At 35.0% G+C, this 9,774-nt stretch overlaps 1 long non-coding RNA gene across 1 annotated transcript; it reads left to right on the forward strand.

Moving 5' to 3' along the window:
• Positions 1 to 1,571: 1,571 nt before the first annotated feature.
• On the forward strand, positions 1,572 to 6,425 carry LOC140005330 (uncharacterized). The gene is made up of 3 exons (XR_011813151.1): positions 1,572 to 2,372; positions 5,352 to 5,407; positions 6,187 to 6,425. It is a non-coding gene; the product is annotated as an uncharacterized lncRNA (long non-coding RNA).
• Positions 6,426 to 9,774: the final 3,349 nt, after the last annotated feature.

Raw genomic sequence — 9,774 nt, forward strand, 5'->3', positions numbered from 1 at the left:
TGCGGTTTTTTCTGGTTTGCCGATAAGCTGCAAAGTTGCAGCAAGAAAATTGCAGAACATTTTCCAGATTTTTGCATGCTCTTTACCTCTATTTTTGCATTGAAACATGAGAATTGGGTAGTTAAAAAGTGGAAGAAATGTGTGGTTATCTTCTCACTTTGATCTTTGGTTTAGTTGATTGGAGCCATTACTTGTGTTAGGATGGATGGGAAATTGCATTTGAGAAACTCAGTAGATGCTTCAACCTTCTTGTTGCAGAAACACTTCGTAGCATTTGCATGCATTCTGCATGAATAAGTTACAGAAATTTGCACTTTGACCCCTTGGCTTCTAACTAATGCTGCTATGACCCAACCAATTGAATAATTTCATCAATTTGGTCCTTGGCAGTTTTAACTTGTTGCGATTTCATTGATTGCTTTGCTTCAATTAAATTCCATGCTTTGTCAATTGCACTTAAGTCATGACTTTATGGGCTTTATGACTGAATGAGCTCGTGTTTGTCTTGTGAGAACCCTGAAAAATATATATATAAATATCATTTTGTATTTCATTTGCATTTATTTTAGTTACTTACCTTGAGATTAGAAATATTTCATATAGTGAATAAGTGGTTAATTAAATGCCTAATTGAATTCTTATCAAAATTTAGAATTTAAAAATATCTTGATATAATTAAGAATAACGGGGTAAGGGGAAATGGAGTACCTATAAGACATAATTAATATTGGATTGAGAAAGTTCATTAGATTAAATGAACATACAAGTTAACTTTGAAGTCAAGTATGTTTTACGGTTTGAAAACGATTAAGTTAATAAGTCGAGATAAAAGGGATAAATGAATATTATGAATGTTAAATTCATATATTAAGGCCAAACTTGATTTTAATAGTTAAATAATAAAGGGAGTATGATAAGTGATCACTTACAAATTATTAATTTGCTCAAAAAGTAGGCTATCCTGCTTAAATGTCCCGTTTCCTCAGGAAAATGAATTTTGTCTTTGAATAAATATGTAAAAACAATTTTAAAGTCGCAAACACGTTAAATGTGCAAAATATTGAGTATTTTCAAATTGGGCTACGTGAATATATTTTACCTCATGCACTAAACTACAAAAATTCATTTTGTTGCACGATCATATGAGAAATGAGGATTTGAAACACATTGCCAATTAGTTATTTCTTTTCCTGGCTTAAATTAGCTTCATTATTCTTGGAAAATGATTTCACTTGCATTTTAACTCTTTAATAAATTGTAGCACTAAGATTTAATTATTGTTAAATAAGTGCGTAGAGATAAACGTTAGGTGCAAATATAAGAAATGTGCCAAACCACTAAACTTCTTAATTTTGTTACCTTAAATTCATATTTCAATGGTAAACTATTTCATTGATCTAACAATTAATTTCTTTGAATTCTAGTATTGTAATTAATTGTTTTGAAATAAAGCGTAAAGATAATTTTTATGAAATAAATAATATAATTGTGCCTAATATTGAATTATTCGGTTTTGCTATATTAAATTAATATTTCTTGAGTTAGATTAATTTTCGCCTTAAAATAAAATGTTAGATTTTTATTACAAGGTCAAACTTGATTTTAATAAGAAACTAATGAAGTATGAATGTTGGGAACCTTAATACTAAGTTGTAATCTATAAAAATTCGATAAAATGGTTTAGGTATACCAAAGTATAATTAGGCCATTAAATCATACTTGAGGAAAATCTCGATAACCAAAGTCTTGCAAGATTAGCGATTTAATTAGGCGATCAAATCACACTTGGGGATAATTTTTGGAGCTAAGTTAGAACTAAGGATTTAAGGGGATAATAGGAGGAGAAGTGAATAGGCCAAAATGCCTTTAGAAATTCACCAAATCCTCACTTCACCATAACCTTACAAAGCCGAACCAAACACTCCTTACAAGCTCTTCCACCACCGCCCATTTCCACCAATCAAAAGCTTAAACCAACTCAACACTCAACAATTTCTGCAGCTCAACATCTTCAAAACCGCGGCACCCTTCATTCATCTTCATTCCATATCCCAGACCACAAACACATTCCTTCTCTGCCTAGTTACCATCGACAAAGCAGGACCAAAGGAAGAAGCCGCGGGCTGCACTTCCATTTCATCTCTGCCTGTCCGTAAGCTAGAGGAGGGAGTAGGGAGAGCTGGTGGAAGTTGGAGGAGTTACTGGACCTCACCATCCTTGTTCACTTCAGACCAACACCATCAGCTGCAACCATCTTCACCAACACCATTTCCAGCTGCAAACCCAACCAGGACCACTGCCGTGCGTGTGTAAGCCGAGAGGGAGCAGAAACTTTTCTTTCAGATTTCGTGCGTGAATTTAATTGCTGTGAGGTAAATTTTCTGGAATGAAAATAGTTTATCAGAGGTAGATTAAGCTAGCCGTGGTCTTGCATGTGTTAATCTGTGCCATCAGATGTTGAAATCAAAGCTGTGGAAAATTCTATTTCGGCTAGATGGTTCTGCCAAGGAGCTGAGCTGATAGTGCAGCTTTAATGTGTTTTTCTGAAGTGATTTGAGCCTGAAATGGTGATTAACTAATCGAATCTCGGATGATTATTATGATTAGGGTCATGCATGAATTTAATTAGCCTGGATTACTTTGGAAATAAAAATGAAATAGAACTTTTCACATGCAAACTCATCCGAGTGTAGTCTCACCTAGTTCTGGATTTATGAAGGTGTTTTGCTGTTGCCGAGCTGATTTTCTGGTCTGGATGTTAGCTAATTAACTCAGCAATTGTGCATGTGAGACTTTAAGGGCAATAAAAGGCTTTAACTGAAGAGATATCGGATGATGAACCAAGGAACATAAGAAATTCTGTTTTGATGTAGTAATGTTGCCGTGAGTTTGTTTGGAAGTAATGCATCTTGATTTGGTTTAATTTTGTTGTTTTGAGCCTATAATCATATTTAGCTAGCTAATGACAAGAAATTTTAGCTTTGCATGTAGTTAATTAGTTGAGCTAGAACTGAAAATAAAAATAAGATGCAACCGGATTTTTGTGCAGCTCAAACCGAGGCTAGCTGGAGATTTTCTTGGAAATTCGACGATTTGGGTTATGATTCGAACCTAAATTTTTAACTAGAAATGTTACTCAGTTAATTAAGTATCCGTATGCCGAATTTGAGTATTTAAATCCCTGAATAAGCCAAGGAAGAATTTTATACAAGACAAATGGTTGCTGGAAAATTTAGCTAACCAAATGATTGAGCTGAAAATATTGAAGTGTTTCCGGATTTCACTAGTTGATATAATTTCTGGATTTGGGTTAGATGAGTACAATTGTAGTTTGAATCTGGATTGGATTTGGAAACCTTTACTAGCTAGCTACGTGTGTACATGTCCTAATAGAGTACCAAAAAATTCTATTTTAACCAAAGAAAATCCTGTTTTAGAACCATTGTTATTGCCAGAAATTTTGAGAAAGAGCCGTGAGATTTAAACCTGGAAATATTTGGGGGTTTGTAATCATGGTTTAATTTCAACTCCTGATCTGGAAATGTGCATTGTTTTGCTAAGAGATTTCATGAGGAAGCTGAGAGTTTTAAAGCATGTTTTAACCCAGAAAAACAAGATGAAAACAGGACGTCTCTTCATGCATGTTCATCCGTGGCTGATGGATAAAAGTTCTGAATTTTCTGGATGCTTTTAATTATGGAATGAATCTGATTTTTGAAATGGAAAATTTTAATAGCCAGCTAAGTGGTTGATTGCTGAATTTGAGTCCCTAACACCATGTTTAAACTAAGGAAAGCTTGGATTTTTGTAAACCTTTAGCTGCTGGAAATTTTGTTGATATCCGAGTGGTACCAACCAGAATTTCAGTTGTCTTTGGAAATTGTAATCAGTTTCGGGAATTTTATTTTATTTTCCTTGGATCATAATGGGTCAAAACTGCATGCGAGATGCAAATTTTAAGAGATACAAGTTGGGTAGCAATGTGATATTTAATATATGGGATGGTCTAACCAAAGATATGGGCATGCCAATGCTGGAAATTTTCCTTGTAGTTACCAAAGTTTGGGTACGAATTTCCAACTTAAATTGCGAAGTTATTCCTTGAAACTTAATGATTGGAAACACATGGAAAATGTTGATGTTAATGATTGTGGTTTGACCCTATTGCGTTCATGAAATTCTCAAAGAGTTAGATGTAAGAAGGTACTTGCTAAACGTATGTTTAAGCCTGGCCAGTGAAACAATTTCTACTCGTATTTCAATGCCTGAAAAGCTAATGGTTGAAATTTACTTTCATTAGTATATCATGTGTTGAAATTGTGGACAGTGGGCTCTATGAATTCCCACTTTTGAGTTGATGGTTGAGTTATTGGAAATTGGCTGATGGTGGGCTCTATGAACTCCCACCCTGAATGGATAACTGAATTGCTGAAATTCTTAGAAATCTGTGCTACTATTTTGTGAAACTGTGAGTTGATATAAGTGCTGATTACCAAGTGCTAAGTATTGACGAAGCCTTGGTAAATTTTCCTGCTTATGCTTAGATATAAATTTGTTGGAACACAGGGCTAAGAATTGATGAGCTCTAGTGTTATTACTGTTTAAATTCTAATTGTGCAATATTGAGAAAATGTGATTTTGGATTGGAATCGAAAATGTGAGAAGTGTACCGACCTTGTGACTCCAAGTAAACGCTTGACTAAGTAAATGAAAAATATTTTGCTTCAAGTTTTGAACGGTACAGATCTAGCATCGTACTACTAAACATAGTATCTACTATTTTTGCCTTAGAAACTTGGGCAACATGACTTTTACCCCTTAAGCTAGACTAGCCTTATTAATTTGGGAAAATGATTTCCCCAGACTCAAAACCTTAGTTTTGTTTCAAATTCCTTCCTTCTTTATAAATCGTCTAAGGCTAGTTGTAACTAAGGAAAAGTTTAAAAGGTGAGTCTTGATCACCTTAGCTATATGCATAGAAAACTCGCTCGGCAAGAAAGACCTTATTTCCTTTTAACAAGCAGCTTTAGCAACAATTGTATAAGAAACCTTATCCTGAAGCCTTAGCAATAAATTTTGCAAGCACCGCCATTCAAAGGAACTTTTTCTCAAGGTATACTCTTAGCCTCGATATTAAATAGCTTTCCGACTTATTTTAAGAAAATAATAGTAGTATTTTTCTTTAAGGAAAAGTATTTCAGGAGAACGATGAGAGATATGGTACTGATCTCACAAGCTTGATTCCAAGTAAATATTTTGAGAAAAGTAAGCTAGCAACATGCTAGAAAACTCTACATGTGCAAGCCAACAGTTCCAATAGAAAACTTATGGCTTAAATTCTGATATTCTAGGATTTTACGAGGACGCGGAACTCGATCCTCAATCCAATATCTGAACTTCACTCTTGGTGAGTGTCCCTGCTTGTTCTATGTTACGTGGTTAAGCACTTTATCAATTCGCTATGTGATGATTGCCAAAATGCAATAAATGATTTTGACCCATCGAAGTGAGCAGTGTGTACTTTATCGCACTAGCCGTTCGAGTGGTGACATGTGTGAAACATTTTCTAATGAATCTAAATGTAGTTGCGTCGCTGGGTGAATCCCTCGACATCTGAATCCAACTACCATAACATCTGAATCTGTGAATCAAAATGTAGTTAGTCGCTGGGTGAATCCCTCGACATCTGAATCTAACTACAAAAACATTAAACCTAAACGTAGTTAGTCGCTGGGTGAATCCCTCGACATCTGAATCTAACTACAAAACCCTTGAATCTAATTGTAGTGAGTCGTTGGGTGAATCCCTCGACATCTGAATCGATCTACAATAAAGTCGTTGGGTGAATCCCTCGACAAATTTTATTACGGGTATATCTCGAGTATACTGCGTCGGTAGATGAAGTTTGGGCCCAAAGCAGAGGTATGAATGGTGACGGGTTAGGATTAAAATAAGTGGATCTACATGGACTATAAGTAGTGAAAGTTGACGGAGGGTCAACTACGATGGTATCTAATCAAGCGTGGAAATTGGCTCCTGAGAGCCCTGTATCCTACCCTGTGTTGTTACTCGCTTTCCTACTTGTTTAATGCTGCAAATTTCTACCTGTTAAATGTTTATTTGGATGCATGTTTTGGGGCACCACTGAGCTTCGGCTCACCCCACGTTTATTTGTTTTCCTTACAGGTTTTGAGGCTTGAGAAGTTGGATGCTGTTTTTATTTGGTTACGCGTGTGTTTGGACAATGTGGTTTTTAAGAATTGTAAATTTCAGTTTGTAACGTGTAATCCTGCTTGCGTACTTTCGCCTTTGTGTTACCACCTGAAGCTGGAAAATGTGTGGCTCTCGTGGTGACCTATGGCTGGGGTATTTTTATGTTTCCGCTGTTTGGGTTTTTGTACGTTAGGATTGTACGACTTTGTTCTTGTAAAGCGCGTGAATGATAGTTTTAAGAGCCGTCGAAGGGCTGACTTATGTCACTGTTATCCCTGAAGTTACTGTGGAGTTATAAAGTTTTACTTGGAAAAATTGCTGAGGTAATAGATTAGACTTTTCTTCGGAGGAATTCAGGTTTGAAATGCGTGCTTGAGTCCTGGCGAGAGCTGGGCAGACGATCCGCCAACCCTTTGGTTCGCCTCAGGGGAAAGTGGGGTCGCCACAGGTGGTATCAGAGCTCCTATCGAGCTCAAACCGGGAAAAGGTTCTCGGACCATGGGGAATGGCCTATTAAGTGTTGAATTAATTACTATTGCTAAGGGAATTAGATATGTACGTTGGGTAGGAATCTCAAATATAGGTGATTCATGCTTGGGACTGGCCAGCTTGAGTTGTGAATCATCTCATTTTCGGATTCTTGTACCCGAGTATGAAATATTACCTTTAATGGAGTATTTGCAATTGAAAAGAATCCAGTATACTGTATTACGATATGACTAGAAACCATGATTAAGTTTGGAAAGGAAGAATTAAAGAGACCAAGGTTAGCTTTTGAAAGTTAAAAGTGAAAAGGCCTTATTGGTGGCCTTACTAGCCTTTATGATAGTAAATGAACTTTATACCATCCCTTACCCTAAAAATGTGGTTTTAGACCTAGAATCTGAGTGAAACGGCAGTTTAAGTAAGAGCTACGCAGTTGTGAGTGGCTTTAAAACTGGGGAAGAGATAAGTTTGATGAATTTATCATGTGGTTTGTATGCTACCATTTGCAAATAACTAGAGGTGAGTTCTAGATGACATTGTGGTCTTTAAGTTTTATTGGAGGATTATTGGGGCCAATGTTCAAAAGGATAACGATAACTAGTTGTTAGGTTATTAGAAAAGCCAAGGTAGGAAATGTTTGAGATCTTTTAGAATATTTTAGAGCCACTGATGTACTTAAGTAATGATCATATTATTTGATTTGATATTAGACGTAGTAGATCTACAATTTACTAAGAAAATTTGATTAGTGTTACCAAGGGGGTCTAGTGGGATTGTTCAGGACTAAACTAATGAAGGTTAAGTTGAATCTAAACTAAGAGTTGAGCTATTAGCTATGTGGTTATAAGAATTTGTGTATTGTTTCCTTTCATGCTTATGATGATTGAAGTTTGAGTTATGTATGAAAATATTGAATGTATTCGTGAATTATCTGGCTCTTGAAGTTGTATGAAGTTGGTGTGCAATGTGACTTATATTGCGAGTATGAAATTTGATGATTACGCGTATATTTTGCTATAATGTTGTAAAATACATTAGTCCTTGGGATTAGATAATTCTTAACTTGAGTAAAATTTGATAACCAAAGTAGTGTAAAGAAACTATGAGATTGATGAATTATAATAGGGAAGTGATGATAGGATCGGTGAAAATTTTTGATAGTATCGCTCCTGGCCGAACATGTTTAGTTACCTTTAGCCCTGTTTTCTTACAAATCATTGGCAAAATTTTGCTTAATATTTTAAACGTTGATTCTTGAAAATGAAATTTGAAGTTGAAAGGAAATAATTTTTAAACCTGGTTTTGCCAAAATGTTGTTAAAAAATAAATATATATATATATATATATATATATATATATTTTAGACTTAAGAGTGGACAATGGCTCTTTTCACCGTGTAAAAATTTCCAAATTTTCTTAAATTCTATGAGCATCGGAAATTTTCCTAAGATAAATGAAATGTCAATTCCATTCTTGTTGTTCCTATTTGTTAAAGCTGTAATTTCAGGTCAAGATCCATTTATTTACAAATTTCATCGTGAAAGAATGCCTTTTGGGACACATGTAGAATTTTGGGTGGTATAGGACTGGGGCTTTTTGGATTTATGGAACTTAAAAATACAAACAAGTTTAGTTGGAAATAAAAGTGTCCTTTTAAACTTTATGGCCTTAAATTTGAAAATATTGATCCGATGTGAACTTGAAAAGAGACACGAGAAAAAGTTAAGGTTAACTCGTCTAAGGATATTAATGGTTTGAAACCGTTAGAAGAGTTGTACAGATAAAAGAAGGAAAGATTGATAGATAGTCTTGTACAATCCAATGGGATCCTAGCACTTGATCTAAGTTGAAACTGAACAAGGAGATGAGACCTACTGGTATTATGATGAATTGACCTGGTTGAGTAACTAGTGATGTTCTTCCTTGTGAACTTAATGATTATTTTACATATATCTTGTGATTGGCCCTATAGGCATGTTTTAAACTTTTACGAATATTTGAACTTCTCTTATAAATAAGAATGACTATTGGTCGTGAAATGGGAGAGTAAATAGTTAAGTTTTATGTGGCATAAAAGCTAATTCTCAGATTAGGTGTGAAGAGTAGAGGCTTCGGACCAAAGTTTAAGTATATACAAACCTGCATGTCTGCTTATTTTCTTAAAAGCATTTTATTCTCAAAAGTGATTTGTGGGGTTAAATGATTCTTCTTGATCAAACGTTCAAATAACAAATGTTAAACTTCTTATCAAAAGTCAAACGCATTTAGAAATTTTGACTATCAAGATCAGAACCAATTTCTTTTCTTCTTGTCTTCCATTCGAATAGCCATTTTATTTATACGTACATAGACCACAATTTTTCCAAATGTGTATTTGATATTCTGTTATTAGTTTGGGTACGAAAGATACGTGAAAAAAAAAAAAAAAAATTTGAGCCTATAATGATGTTATAATTGTTGCAAGGGCCAATGGTAGACAGACTTTGACAAAGATGCTATCAATGGGATTTTAGAAGGAACCCACCCATGTAGCTACCCCTATTGACCATATGACTGATATCTTAGAACGGTTGGTGGAATACCAAAGCTCTAGGCCAATCAACTAACCTAGGAACCAAAAGAGTTGCGAAAATGGAATAACTCTTGAAATTCGTCTATCTAGGTTTCATTGGAAATCTGACCTCAAAATAGTAAGATTGAATCGAAGGAGTACAATAAGGCCCTAGTGAGAATAAGAATTATGACTGTTGTTTTAAACAACTTTGAAGGTAAGTATTGAACAGTGCACTAAGACATGAAATTTTTCTTTGGGATAAGGCTTCCTTATTCTGTCGTGATAGTGATTAACGATGGCAATCTTGGTGACACTTAGGAACTCGCTGAGTTTAATAGAGAGTAGATGAGGTTTATCTTTTGGAGTAACCATTAGTAAAAGGATGAAAGAGCATTACGGCTCAAACTTCCAGTATGAATAGTTGCTTATTTTGATCCAACGATTTGTCTGGCAGGCTAGCTACTTGACTTAAGCCAACTAGTAAGATGACAACTTTAGAAGAAATACGTAAGGAAATGGAC

This window comes from Coffea arabica, chromosome 4c (assembly GCF_036785885.1).
Source record: "Coffea arabica cultivar ET-39 chromosome 4c, Coffea Arabica ET-39 HiFi, whole genome shotgun sequence".
Lineage (NCBI taxonomy): Eukaryota > Viridiplantae > Streptophyta > Magnoliopsida > Gentianales > Rubiaceae > Coffea > Coffea arabica.